Raw genomic sequence first — 14,597 nt, forward strand, 5'->3', positions numbered from 1 at the left:
CCAATTTCCAGTTCTTTGCACAAAGAGAGCTACTAAAGCCATTTCAGAAAATAGAATTTCTTTTTTCTTTTCCTTTTTATTTCTATGCAAATAGACCAAGTAATGATATTGATGGGTCAAAGGATATAGGTAGTTTAATGACTCATCTTCTTTTCAGGTGAAGAAAATTAAGCTGTTTCTAGTCATATGAAAAAAAAATGTTTTAAATAAGTATTAATTGGGGAGATGCAGATTTTTGGAACAACTTTGATCCACTCTTTTTAAAAATTTTTTATTGTTTTTTTTTAATTTTACACTTTTTCTCTTGCCCCTCATTTCCCTCCTTCTACTCCCCACAGAAGGCAGGCTGAGTGTTTATATTGTTTCCATGCTACACATTGTGAAAAAGTGAATGTGTTGAGAGAAAAATCATATATTTAAGGAAAAAATAAAATATAAGTGACAGAAAAATTATATAATGAGATACTTTTTTGTTAAAATTAAAGGTAGCAGTCTTAGGTTTTTGTTCAAATTCCACAGTTCTTTGTTTGGATACAGATGGTATTCTTCATCACCGATACACTAAAATTGTCCCTGATTGTTGCACTGCTGAAATGAGCAAGTCCATGGAGTTTGATCATCAACCTCTTATTGTTATTATAGTGTACACTATTCTTCTTGTTCTGCTCATCACACTCAGGATCAGTTCATGTAAAATTCTTCCAGGTTTTTCTGAATTCCCATTCCTCTTGATTTGTAATAGAATAAGAAAGTTTTATGACACACATATACCACAATTTGTTCAGCCATTCCCCAGTTAATGAACTTTCCACTCAATTTCCAATTCTTTGCCACCACAAAAAGGACTGCTAGCAATATTTTTGTACTGGTGATGTTTTTACCCCTTTTCATGATCTCTTTAGGCTATAGAGCCAAATAGTGCTATTGGTGGATAAAAGGGTGTGACATTTTTATTTCCCTTCGGGGATAGCTCAGAAAGGTTGGATGAGTTGACATCTCCACCACCAATGAATTAGTGTTCTAGATTACCCACATCCTTTCCAACATTGATCACTGTCATTTCTGGTCATATTAGCCAGTCTGAAAGGTATGAGTTGGTACCTCAGAGATACTTTAATTTGTATTTCTCTAATCAGTAATGATTTAGAGCAATTTTTCATATGGCTAAGGATCACTTTGATATCCTCATCTTTAAATTGCCTCTGTCCAGCCTTTCACCATTGGTCAATGGGAGAATGGGTTTTTTTTTTCAATAAATTTGAATCAATTCTCTCTATTCAGAAATGAGTCTTTTCTCAGAAATATTAGTTGCAAAAATTACTTACCAATTTAGTACATTTCTTTTCACCTTGGTTACAGTGGTTTTGCTTGTGCAAAAACTTTTTAATTTAAAGTAATCAAAATGATGTAATTTGTTTTTAATGATGTAGTCCATTTTTCCTTGGTCATAAATTGCTTCCCTTTGCATAGATCTGATAGGCAAACTATTATTTGATCTCCTAATATTCTTATAATATTATCTTTTATGTCTAAATCTTGTACCCATTTTGATCTTACCTTGGTATAGGGTGTGTGATGTTGGGCTAAACCAAGATTTTGTTATACGAATTTGAAATTTTCCCATCATTTTTTTGTTAAAGAAAGAGTTTTTATCCCAGAAACTGGACTTCTTGAGTTTATCAAACAGCCGATTAATATAATCATTTCCTGCAATTGCATCTAGGCTATTCTCCTGATACATGTCTATTTCTTAGCAAAAAGCTTTATAATACTATTTTAGATCTGGTAGGGCTAAACCCCCTATTTTGAACTTTTTTTCATTTAATTGAAAATTCTTGGGTTTTTTTAATTTCTCCATAGAAATTTACTTACAATTTTTTCTAACTCATTAAATTAATTTTTGAATTTTGATAGGTAGGGCATTGAATAAGTATTTTAATTTAGGTAGAATGGTTATTTTTATATATAGTAGTTTGTCCTACCCATGAGCAGCTGATATTTGTACAGTTCTTTAAATCTGATTTTATTTCTCTGAGAAGTGTTTTGCAATTGTGTTCATAGGTTCTCAGTATTCCTTGGCATTTAAACTCCCAACTATTTTATATCATCTGAAGTGACTTTGAATGGAATTTCTCTCTCTAGTTCTTGCTGCTGTATCTTGCTAGTCTTATATAGAAATGCTGAGGGTTTGTGAGGGCTTATTTATATTCTGTGACTTTGCTAAGGTTCCTGATTGTTTCCAGTAGATTTTTAGATGATTTTCTGGGGTTTTCTACTGTACCATCATGTCATCTACAAAGAGTGAGAATTTTGTTTCTTCCTTTACAATTCAAAAATCCATCAATTGTTTTCTTCCCTTTTTGATAAAACTAGAATTTATGACATAAAATTGAATAGTAGTGGTGATAATGGACATCCTGGTTTTACCCATGACTTTGATATAGTTAATTAAACTAACAGTTTTCCTAATATTGAATCAACCCTCCTTTCCTAGGATAAATCCTGCTTGGTAATAGTCTATTATGTTAGTGATAAATTACTGTAAATGCTTGGCTAAGATTTTATTTAAGATTTTTGCATCTAGGGGCAGCTAGGTGGCACAGTGCATAGAGTACTAGTCCTAGAGTCAGGAGTACCTGAGTTCAAATCTGGCCTCAGACAGCTAATAATTACTTAGCTGTGTGGCCTTGGGCAACCCATTGCCTTGTAAAAACTAAAAAAAAAAAATCATCTATGTTCACTAGGGATATGGGTCTATAATTTTCTTTTTCTGTTTTAACTCTTCCTGGATTAGGTATCAGCATCATAGGCAGAGTTCTGTCTTCGCCTGTTTTTTAAAGGAGTTTATATAGAATTGGAACCCATTGTTCTTTAAATGTTTGATAGAATTCACTTTTGAATCCATCTGGCCCTGGAGATTGTTTTTCTTAGGAAGACAGTAATGGTTTGTTTAATTTCTTTTTCTGAGATAAGAATATTTAGTTATTAATTTCCTCTTCATTGAAACTGGGAAGCTTATATATTTTAAATATTCATCCATTTCACTTAGATTAACAAATTTATTTGTTTACAGTTGGGCAAAACAATTCTACAATATTACTTTAATTTTCTCCTCTTTGGTCGTGAGTCCACCTTTTTCATGTAGAACACTAGAAATTTGGTTTTCTACTTTCTTTTTTAAAATCAAATTAGCCAGATATTTCCAATATTATGGATTTTTTTTTTCAAAAAAACAACACTTGGTTTGATTTATTATTTCAATACTCTTCTAGCTTTCAATTTTATTAATTTCCCCTTTAATTTTTAAAATTCCTAAGTTGCTATTCAATTAGGGGCTTTATAATTTGATCTTTCCCTTAATTATTTTAGATGCATTTTTTTCTTTGATTTGCTTTTTCTTCAACTGATTCTTGTAAGCATTTAAAGATGTAATATATCCCCTGACAACTGCCCTGGCTGTATCCCATAAGTTTTGGTATGTTTTCTCCTTATTGTCATTATCTAGGATGAAATCATTAATTCTTTCTACAATTTGTTGTTTCATCCACTCATTCTTTTAAATGAAGTTATTTTGTTTACGATTAGCTTAAGTCTATCTGGCCCAATATTTCACGAGAAATTTATTGCATTATGATCTGAAAAGGATGTATTTACTATTTTTTACCTTTCTGCATTTGATTGTTAGGTTATTATGCTCTAATACATGGTCAACTTTTGTGTTAGTGCCATGTGCTACAGAAAAAAAGTATATTCCTTTCTAACCCCATTCAACTTTCTCCAAAGGTATATCATGTCATGGTTTTCTGTCTTTCTATTTACCTCCTTGACATTCTTTCTTGTTGTTAGTTTTTTTATGTATTTTATGGTTATATTTCTCTAAATCTGAGAGCAGGAGTTTGAGGTCTCCCACCAGTAAAGTTTTGCTCACTGTGTCTTCCTGAAAGTCATTCAACTTCTCCTCTAAGAATCTGGATGCTATACCAATTGATGTGTACATATTTAGTATTGAATTTGCTTCATTGTCTATGGTGCCTATTAGGGGGATTTAGTTTCCTTCCATATCTCTTTTTCATGAAATCTATTTTTTATATCTGCTTTCTCTGAGATAGGGATTGTTATTCCTTTTCTTTTTTTTGCTGAAGCAAAATACATTTTTCCTCCAACCTCTTACCTTTACTCTATATGCATCTCTCTGCTTCAAATGAGTTTCTTGTAATCAGCATATTATAGGATTCTGGTTTTTAATCTACACTGCTATTTTCTTAAGTTTAAGAGTTCATCCCATTCACATACAAAGTTATAATTACTAACTCTTTGTTGCCCTCTGTTCATATTTACCCCTTCTTTTCACTTTATCCATATCCCCCAGTATTTTTTCCTGAATATTACCAGCTTCAGTTTGTTTTCCCCCTTTCATCAAAACCCAGTCCCCTTTCCTTTTGCCCCTTATGCCTTCTGTTAGTTCTTCTTTTCCTCCTCCCTCCCCATTTCCCCTTTGAATACTTGAAAGTTAAGATCAATTTCTCATCTTACCTGAGTATGTGTTTGTTACCTTTAGGCCTAATCTGGTCAGAGTAAGATTCAGATGGTTCTCACCTCCTCCTTTCTCCCCCTCTGTTGCATTTTGTACCTCTTTATGTAATGTGATTTACCAACATTCAATGTCCTCCATCTTCCCTTCTCTTTACTGTCCTCAATTTTTAAAGAGATATTGATTTTTAAAACATTCTATCAGAGTCACAGAAAAATCATGAGTTTCCATCACTTCCATCACTTCTAGCTAAATATATTCTCTCTAATAGAGTTGCAATTCTTGAGAGTTATGAGAAGATAAAGCCAGTTTCATTTAATTGAATTAAAGTTTTATTTCTTTACCTTTTTATACTATTTCAATGTGTCTCTTGAGCCTCCTATTTGTTGTCCAAATTTCCTATTTAGCTCTGGTCTTTTCATCAGGAAATGTTGGAAGTCTCCCATTTTGTTAAATGCCCACCTTTTTCCCTGGAAGAGAAAACTCAGCTTTGCTGGGCAGAGGATTCTTGGCTGCATTCCAAGGTCCCTTGCTCTTTGGAATATCTCATTCCAGGCCCTTCAATCCCTTAGTGTTGATGCAACCAGGTCTAGTGTAATCTTTACTGTGGCTCCTGGGTATCTTAATTATTTCTTTCTTGCTGTTTGCAGGATATTGTATTTTATCTGCTAGTTCTGGAATTTGGCCACAATATTCCTTGGTGCTTTCCTTTTAGGATTCCTTTCCATATGGCATTGATGTATTCTTTAAATAATTATTTTGATCTATGTTTCCATGATATCAGGGCAGTTTTCCATCCCTAAATCCCTTAATATTGAGTCTGGTATTTTTTTCTCTTCAATTTTTTCAGTTAGTCCAATGATTCTTAAATTGTCTCTCCTAGATGAATTCATGAGGTCAGTGATTTTTTCTGATTAGTGATTTTACATTTTCTTGAATTATTTCCATTTTTTTATTTTAACAGATTCTTGTTGTCTCATGAAGTCATTGGATTCAATATATTCCATCCATTTTTTGAGAGAAGAATTTTCTTCATTTACCTTTTGGAACTCCTTTTCCAATTGGTAAATTCTAATTTTGAATGAGTTTTCCACTTGTCCAGTTGTAATTTTGAGAGAGTTATATTCTTTTTCTATTTATCGAATTAAGATTTTGAGAGAATTATTTCCTTTTAGTACTTGTCTAGTTGTACTTTCCAAGAATTTGCTTTCTTGTTGCAAGATGTTCATTTTCTACTACAAGTTATTAATTTTCTCTTTGGTTTCTTTTCCCAATTTTCCCAATTTTTCCAATTTATTTTTAAACTTTTTCCTGATTTCTTCTAGGAAGTCTTTCTGGATTACAGACCAATTCATATTCTCCCCAGACATTCTAGATCTCTATGGATTACAATCTGTGGTTTCAAAGTAGTTTTCAATATCTGGTCTTTTGTCTCATCTTTGTTCATTTTCCAAAGATCCTGTATTTAGGGAGGGGCTGGCTCACAGAGGTTTGGTTTTGAAAACCAGAGAGGATTTGCTCACTGCATTTAATAACTCAAAATATGCTGGTCAGTAAGTGTTAGAGGCTTTGCTCACTGGGTTTAATAATTCTGAGTTAGTCATCCACTAGGGAGTGCTGATTATTATCTTTGAAGTGTCTGTGACCTTGATTTGAAGCCCTATTCCTTAGACTGGATATGATGATTGGTGCTGCTGGACACTTTCATCCCTGAATAATGTGGTCTGGGCCCTGGGCAAGAATGTTAATCTCCTTATTCATCTGAAGGAGCTTTGCAGCCCACAGCTGAGCATGTGGTGGTGGGGGCTGTTACTGTGTTTGTTCTGGGAAGAGGACTCTGCTATAAGTATGGAGTTCATGGTCTTGATGTGTGTGTGGGTTTATATATATATCCTTCATTTTCAAATACCACAATGACATTCAGGAAGTGTTGCCATGACAAGTATGTGAATTGGATTTGAGTGAGAGAGATTTCTGCAAAGTCACCAGACTCATATTCACTTACAAAGCCATCTGGGTCCAATGCCAGGAAATGAGATAGAGCTAAACCCAAGGCAATCAGGGTTAAATGACTTAGCCAAGGTCACAGTGGTATTAACAATCATGTGTTGGAGACTGAATTTGTATTCCCCTCCTCCTGACTCCAAGGCCAGTACTCCATTCCATTGTACCACCTAGCTGCCCTTAACACAGTATTAGAGTCTTATACCATACATGAAGGTGACAGATCAGATTAATGTGAACTTGGAATGCTCAACCACAGACTAGGCACAAATGGACCATGTGATTGCCTTGGGGAGATTCTCTAAACTTGTACATCTTGTGTTTCCTTTGGACAACTTATATTATTCTTAACTCAAAGAGTCCTCTGATGAGGAAACATCAACCTGGACAGTCCTGTAACATGATCCCAATGCTGTGCAATCAATTCCAAAGATTTTTTTTAGGGTTTTTTTTTTTTTTGGTAAGGCAAATGGGGTTAAATGGCTTGCCTAAGGCCACATAGCTAGGTAATTATTAAGTCAATTCCAAAGTTTTTAAGAGAGACCTAGAGACTGACCTTTTATCACTTTTTTCTAATCATCCCCACCCAATTTTTGGCAAGTGTTCATTGAACACATAAACAACATGGTCAGGCCATTGTGATTATGATCTGTTAGAAAAGTTTGAATGTTTGACAGTTTTGTTAAAAGTATTCCCATATGTGTATTTTTCTTGCCAAGCAATCTTCAGAATCTTCCAGACACTACGAAAATGGAAGAGGTTCAATTTTCTGGCATGGCACTGGTAAACTTTACACATTTCACAGGTATACAACCATAAGATCAGCACAATGACTCTATTGACTTTCAGTTTGGAAATAATACATCTTCTCTGCCACACATTCACTCAGAGCCTCCCAAATACTGAGGTAGCTTTGGAAATATGTTTGTCATCCTCATTAACGTATATCCTTGGAAAGTATACTGCCAAGGTAATTGAATTTATCTACAATATTCAAAAACTTCTACATTTATTGTAACCTATGGTTCCACCTATGGATGGTATGGTGCTAGCATACAGAGGACCTGTAGTTTGTTGTTGTCAACTATTAAGTCAAAATTAGAACAAGCAATAGGACTGATCAGTGTTTTAATGAATCTGCTTCAGAGGATACATTGAGTACAAAAGCATCTGAAAAAAGAAAATAATGAATCAATACTACCTCCACGTTGGCCTTGACTTGTAGTCTTTTCAAATTGAAGAATTATCATTGGTACAGAAAATGGCCTGGACGTCACATTCATTTTTATTGAAGGTGCTTGACAACATCACTGAATGTTTCATAGTAAAGAGCATGGGAGCAAGGACACAGTCCTTTGTCACTTCATTGGTTACCAGAAAATCACAGGGATGTCATTCATTATCCAGAAGTTTGGAAATCGTGTTGTCATAGAATTGACTCATAATACAAATGAACTTCTCTTAGCAATCAAATTTAGACATATTTTTCCATGATTTCTTTATTTATGACAGTATATAAGGTTTCAGTCAGATTTTCTGACCATCTTCCAGGTGAAAGATCAGCCTATTAAGGAAGACTCTGGCAAGAATGCATCCTACAATTTTCTAGAGTTATTAGAGTCTTTCTCCCAGGTAGGGGTATAGACAGTTTCATCTTATTAGATAACAATCTCACAGTCATGAGTGACCATGACTTCTGGCTAAGTATATCCTCTCTAATAAAGTTACAATTCTCAAGAGTTATGAGAATCTTTCTCCCAGGTGGATATATAGCCAGTTTCATCTTATTGGATAGCAGTTTTTTTTACCTTTTCATGTGTCTCTTCAGCCTCCTGTTTGAAGTCCAAATTTTCTATTTAGCTCTGGATTTTTCATGAGGAAATGTTGGAAGTCTCCCATTTCATTAAATGCTCATTTTTTCCCCTGGAAGAGAAGGCTAGTTTTGCTGGATAGTGGATTCTTGGCTGCATTCCAAGCTCCCTTGCTCTTAGGAATATCTCATTCCAGATGCTTCAGTCCCTTAATGTTGATGCAGCCAGGTCCTGTGTAATAGTTACTGAAAATAAAAGCATCTCTGTGGTATCACCTTACACTTTCTAGAATGGTCAATTTGACCAGAAAGGGAAATGATTAATGTAGGAAGGCATGTGGGAAATCTGGCACATTATCTGGTGGAGCTGTGAACTCATCCAAACTTTCTGGAGAGCAATTTGGAATTAAATCCAAAGGGCAATAAAAATGTGAATACCCTTTGACCCATCAATACCACTACTGGGTCTATACCCCAAAGATATTATGAAGAAAGGGTAAAGGCATGACTTGTACAAAAGTATTCATAGAAACCCTGTTTCTGGTGGCAATTTTGGAAATCAAGTAAATGTCCTTCAATTGGGCAATGGCTTAACAAACTGGCATATGTATGTCATGGAACACTATTGTTCTATTGGAAACCAAGAAGGATGGGAATTCAGGGAAGCCTGGAAGGATTTGCATGAACTGATGCTGATTGAGATGAGCAGAACAGGAAAACCATTATACATGCTAACAGCAATATGGGGGAGATGATCAACCTTGATAAACTTGCTCATTCCATCAGTGTAACAATTAGGTACAATTTTGGGCTATCTGTGATGGAGAATACCATCTGTATCCAGAGAAAGAATTGTGGAGGTTAAAAAAACACCAAAATCTATTACATTTAACTTAGAAAAAACTGTTTTCTTTTCATGTAATTTTGGTATCTCTTATACTCTATTTTTCTTTCTTAAGGATATGATTTCTCTCTCACCACATTCAACTTAGATCAATGTATACCATGGAAACAGTGTAGAGACTAACAGACTGCCTTCTGTGGGGTGTGAGGGGAGGGAAGTAAGAATAGAGGGGAAATTGTAAGATTCAAAATAAATAAAATCATTCTTTAAAGAAAAGAATCTAGTCTACCATAATTAAGGGGAAAACACTCATGTGCTTATCACAGCACTATCTATTCCCATTACATTTGCAGAGATGGACAATGGTGGCATTAAGAAACTCCTGGTGTATAAACATCTCCTGTATTTTACCTGAAAAATTTCAGTTAACTTTTGGATGAACAATGAGCACCCCATCATGCAAATCTCATCTGGCATAGAACCAGTACCAGATGCTTTGACATCTCTAAACAGTACAATGGCATGCAAAACCTCTTTTTCAGTTGGAAATTCATCTAGGAAAAGATTGGCTTCAATTTCAGGTAATGAGTCAGTAGTTTCTGCATTGTTCTGTGATGGTCTGCTAAGAACATTATGGAAATGTTCAGCTCATCTCTGGAATCTTGCCCCTATTTCTAACTATGTGGCTCCATCAGCACTGAATAAGAGTGAGTCGCCATCTCTCTTTGTCTCATAAATAGCCTTCATGGCTTCATTAAAGCACTATGGAGAGTTATTTGGAAAACAGACTTAGAAAAGATAATTTAAAAATTATTGGAATACCTGAAGTCATGATCAGGAAAAGAGCCTTGACATCATTTTCAAAGAATTACTACAGGAAAATTGCCCTGATATTCTAGAAGCAGAGGGCAAAATAGAAATGGAGAGAATCCACCGATTCCCACAGAGAAAGAGATCCCAAAAAACCAACCCCTAGGAATATTATAGCCAAGTTCCAGAACTCCCAAGTCAAAGAGAAAATATTACAAGCAGCCAGAAGGACATAGTTCAAATATCGTGGAGCTGCAGTCAGGATCACACAGGACTTAGCAGCAGCTACATTGGAAGCTCGTAGGGCTTGGAATACAATATACCGGAAGGCAAAAGGGCTTAGAATGCAGCCAAGAATGAACTACCCAGCAAGGCTGAATGTCCTCTTCCAGGGAAACAGATGAACTTTCAATGAACCAGGGGAATTTCAAATGTTCCTTTTGGAATGGCCAGAGCTGAACAGAAGGTTTGATCTTCAGATACAGGACTCAGGTGAAGCATGGAGATTGGAGGAGAGGGGGGAAATATGAGGGACTTAATGAGGATGAACTGCATGTATTCCTGCATAGAAAAATGACACTAATACTCATATGAACCTTCTCAGTTAATAGAGCAGGTAGAGGGAGCTTTTATAGTTGAAGCACAGGAGAAAGCTGAATTTGAAGATAAAATATGGTGTAAAAATGGAGTCAATAGGAAAAAAGGGAAATGGAATGGGGGAAAGAAAAAGGAGAGGGGGAATAGTCCAAGATATTTCACATAAGTTTTTTTTTTTATTACAATGAGCTATTGCAATGATATGGAAGGGGGGAGGCAAGGGGCAATGAGGGATCCTTTGCTCTCATCAGAGATGGCTAGGAGAGGAAACAGAAAATATACTCAATGGGGTATAGACATCTGGAGTAAGAAGGGGGGGGAGCAGGGGGAAGGTGTGATGATGTGAATAAAGGAGGAGAGGATGGACCATGGGGGGAGAGTGGTCAGATATAACACATTTTCTTTTTTACTTCTTGCAAGGGGCTGGGATTGGATGGCCTGCCCAAGACCATAGGGCCAGGTGGATTCTGGGCCTAAGGGGTGGTATGGGGGCTCAGGGATTCTTGGCCCCAAGACCAGGGATCTGTCTGCTGCGCCACTCAGCGACCCTACAACAGAGTCAGAGTGAAAGGGGAGAGAAAATATAGTACATCGTAGTGGAGAAATAAGAAAGGAGGGAGTTGCGATCAGCAATGGCAATGGTGGAAAAATATGGAAGTAACTTTTGTGATGGACTTATCATAAAGAATGTGATCCATCTGTGACAGAGTTGTTGGTGTTGGAACAAAGACTGAAGCACATTTTTTTTATTATTATTTGGGGGAGGGTGCAGGGCAAATGGGGCTGGGTGGCCTGCCTGGGGCCACATAGCAGGGTGATCTTTGGGTGTCTGGGGCCAGATTTGGACCCAGGGGCTCCTGGCTCAAGGGCCAATGCTCTGTCTGCCACCCAGCCACCCCTACTATTATTACTATTTTATTTTATTTTGGGTCTTTTTTTTTCTTTCTTTTTTTTTTGGTTTTTGCAGGGCAGTGGGGATCGGGTGGCTTGCATGTCACATGGCTGGGTGATTGTTGGGTTTACGAGGCTGGATATGGACTTGGGTGCGCGTGGCTCCAGGGTTGGTGCTTCGTCCATTGCACCACCTGACCATACCTACAGTTATTACTATTATTTTTTTAATTTTAATTTTTTTCTCTCCCCTTTACTTTTTTCGCCCAAGCAAGTCTATCTATGTTCATGGGGGGAGGGGTATTTTGTTTACTTGGAAACAAGAATATTTTATTAATGTAAAAAAACATTTGTACAAAATGAGAATAAAAAAAATGAATTAAAAAATATATCCTGCTGATAAAACCTGTGGATTTCTCATTTTCCATTTAGGAACTTTGGTATCTCCCCATCATTCTCATCAAATCAGGTTTGATGGCCCAGCTAGGTGGCACAGTGAAGGAGCATCAGGCCTGGAGTCAGGAGGATCTGAGTTCAAATTTGGTCTCACACTTAATAATTACCTAGTTGTGCGAACTTTGGCAAGTTACTTAACCCCATTGCCTTGAAAAAACAAACAAAAAAAGTATGATGTTTCCTTATCAATAAAATAAGTGGTAAAAGAAAAATGGTGAGCCATGCCATCTTCTTTGCCAGGAAAACCTCAAATGCAATTCAATAAATCAGATACAAGTAAAAAATGACTGAACAGTATGTCTTAAACCAATGCAAAAATTAGTATGAGATAGTATAATAATAATAATCCTAGGAAGATCTTCTTTCATTTCTTAAGGTTGATTTAGGTCACATATTCCCCTCAATTGTGCCTGAGAGATAATTTCTCTTTCTTTAAGACACAACCCTGAGAGTGCATCCTAAATGAGACATTCTCTGAGGCCATCGATTGTTGACATGCTCCCGCTCCAGAAACTTCTTTGTATCATATAGTGAATTATTTGAAGTTTATTATACAGGCAAAGGTTTCTACCTTCCTCAATTATTATGTAAAATCCTTCAGGGAAGGTTCTGTTTCAGGTTCTATTTATGCATTCAGGGCCTAGTTTATTACTTGGCAGATAGCAAACATTTACTAATGTATGTCAATTTTAATTAATGTGGATAATTTCATTTAGACCTGAAAAATGGTTCTGTCTTGTAAAGGTCATTATTAACCAAATACTATGGAGAAACTACCCAAAATTTTGGTCCAAGGAACAGGATAATGTTGGACATAGTGTGTCTCCAACTGGTTGGGAAAAAACTTTAACTTCTGCCATTATTGAATCTTGGCAGTAAAAACACATTTGTAAATGATCTTTTGAAAAAGCTACCATTAAACAGAGTGATTATAAACATTGAGTCTCTTGCCTGTTCCTGACCTTTGTTGTCATCTTTAATTATAACTGATTTCATTGGAAATAAATTTATTTACAAAGAAAAAAAACATTCATTTATTCAATCCTTTAGTCATACCAGTTGTCATGCAATTACCATTGTATTTGGAATTCCTCATTTATCCCAATAAGAAAGTAATTTTTTTCAGTGTTACACTGGTAGCTTTGGTTTGGAACTCAAAATCTATGCTGCAAACACAGTGCTTTTGGTAACCCTGATCACCATAAATGTTTGCTATCTAAATAATACAGTGGAGAGAATAATCTAGAACTCAGGAATATTCATCTTCATGAAATTAAATCTGGCATCAGGATACATACTAGCCATGGCTAGTTAGCACTTGGCAAATAATGAATAACTGTTTGCCTTAAGTTCCACAGCAATAAAGTAAACTGGAAAAAGAAATGGTAAATCCTTCCAGTGATCTTGCCAAGAAAAGTCCAAATTGGGTCACAAAGGAGTCAAACTCAACTTAAACAATTAAACAACATAAAGAACCCACAGGGGTTGGGAGAACAAAATGAAATCATAGTTGTAAATCTTAAACTATTTTATAATTGTTATTGTTAATTGGAATGAACTGTAGGGTCTCCTTGCATACCTAGTTCCTTTTAGTTAGAAAATGATTTGGTGAAACATTTATGGGCTTACAGAAAACATTCAATTACTCCGTAAAGCCAGAAGGTTTTACCTATGCAAATGGATTCTCTGAAGACCATAATAAATCTCAAAGGAGACTTTAGCTCTGTTTCAGAGCAACAAATAAGCTTCAGTTCCAACAGCAGTGACATATTTCTCATGTATCCTTGGACTTTAGAGTTTTAGTGGAAAGTGGGAAAGAGCCAGGACCAGTATTTACTTTCTTCAGGCTCAGTATATTCTTCTACCAAACCATTTTGCCAAAGTGATAAGGCAAGTTACTAAAAAACAATGGGTTGGGAGCATAAATGTTTAAAATTGTTCCAGTGGTTTTATAGTTTAGTTGATATGAAATGATTGAGAATTTTCTAGATTGAATTTGAAACTACAGGTAAGAACAAGGGTAGACCTGTGCTTAGGATAATGGTTTCAGTTGATTTCTGACTCTTCTCAGGTTCTTCAGAATAATCTGATAACAGGGAAAGAATAACCACAGCCACAACAGTAAGAAATGCTATAATAGTGCTATATAATATTTAATATTTGCAACACAGGTACATTGCAAAGATTTTGTTTTAAAATTTAATTCTTTTTTATTTTGAATTTAAATTTTTTTCCCCTAATCTCCCTTCCCTACCCCCACACCCCTACACATAAGGAAGTCTGTTAGTGTTTATATTATTTCCATGGTATACATTTATCGAAGTTCAATGTGAGGAGAGAGATGCAATGACTTTTAAATAATAATTTTTTTCCCTGATTCTTTACATCCTTATTTCTCATGGTTTTCACAAAGAATGTACATTAGTTATTAGCCCTTTTTTATCAATGAAATCAACAAAACACAAAAAGGTTGAGAGAATACTCTAGACTCACATGACTACTGTAATTTCAAGTTCATTCTTCAAACTCATTCAGATTCTCATTCCAATAGACATTATTGCTTCCTATTCTAGAACATGACTTTAGAGTTGGACTGGATTTTAAAAGTCACCTATTTCCTCCCTCTTTTTACTCCATATATTTATAAATCAGAA

This window comes from Macrotis lagotis, unplaced genomic scaffold, assembly GCF_037893015.1.
Source record: "Macrotis lagotis isolate mMagLag1 unplaced genomic scaffold, bilby.v1.9.chrom.fasta BILBYCTG039, whole genome shotgun sequence".
Lineage (NCBI taxonomy): Eukaryota > Metazoa > Chordata > Mammalia > Peramelemorphia > Peramelidae > Macrotis > Macrotis lagotis.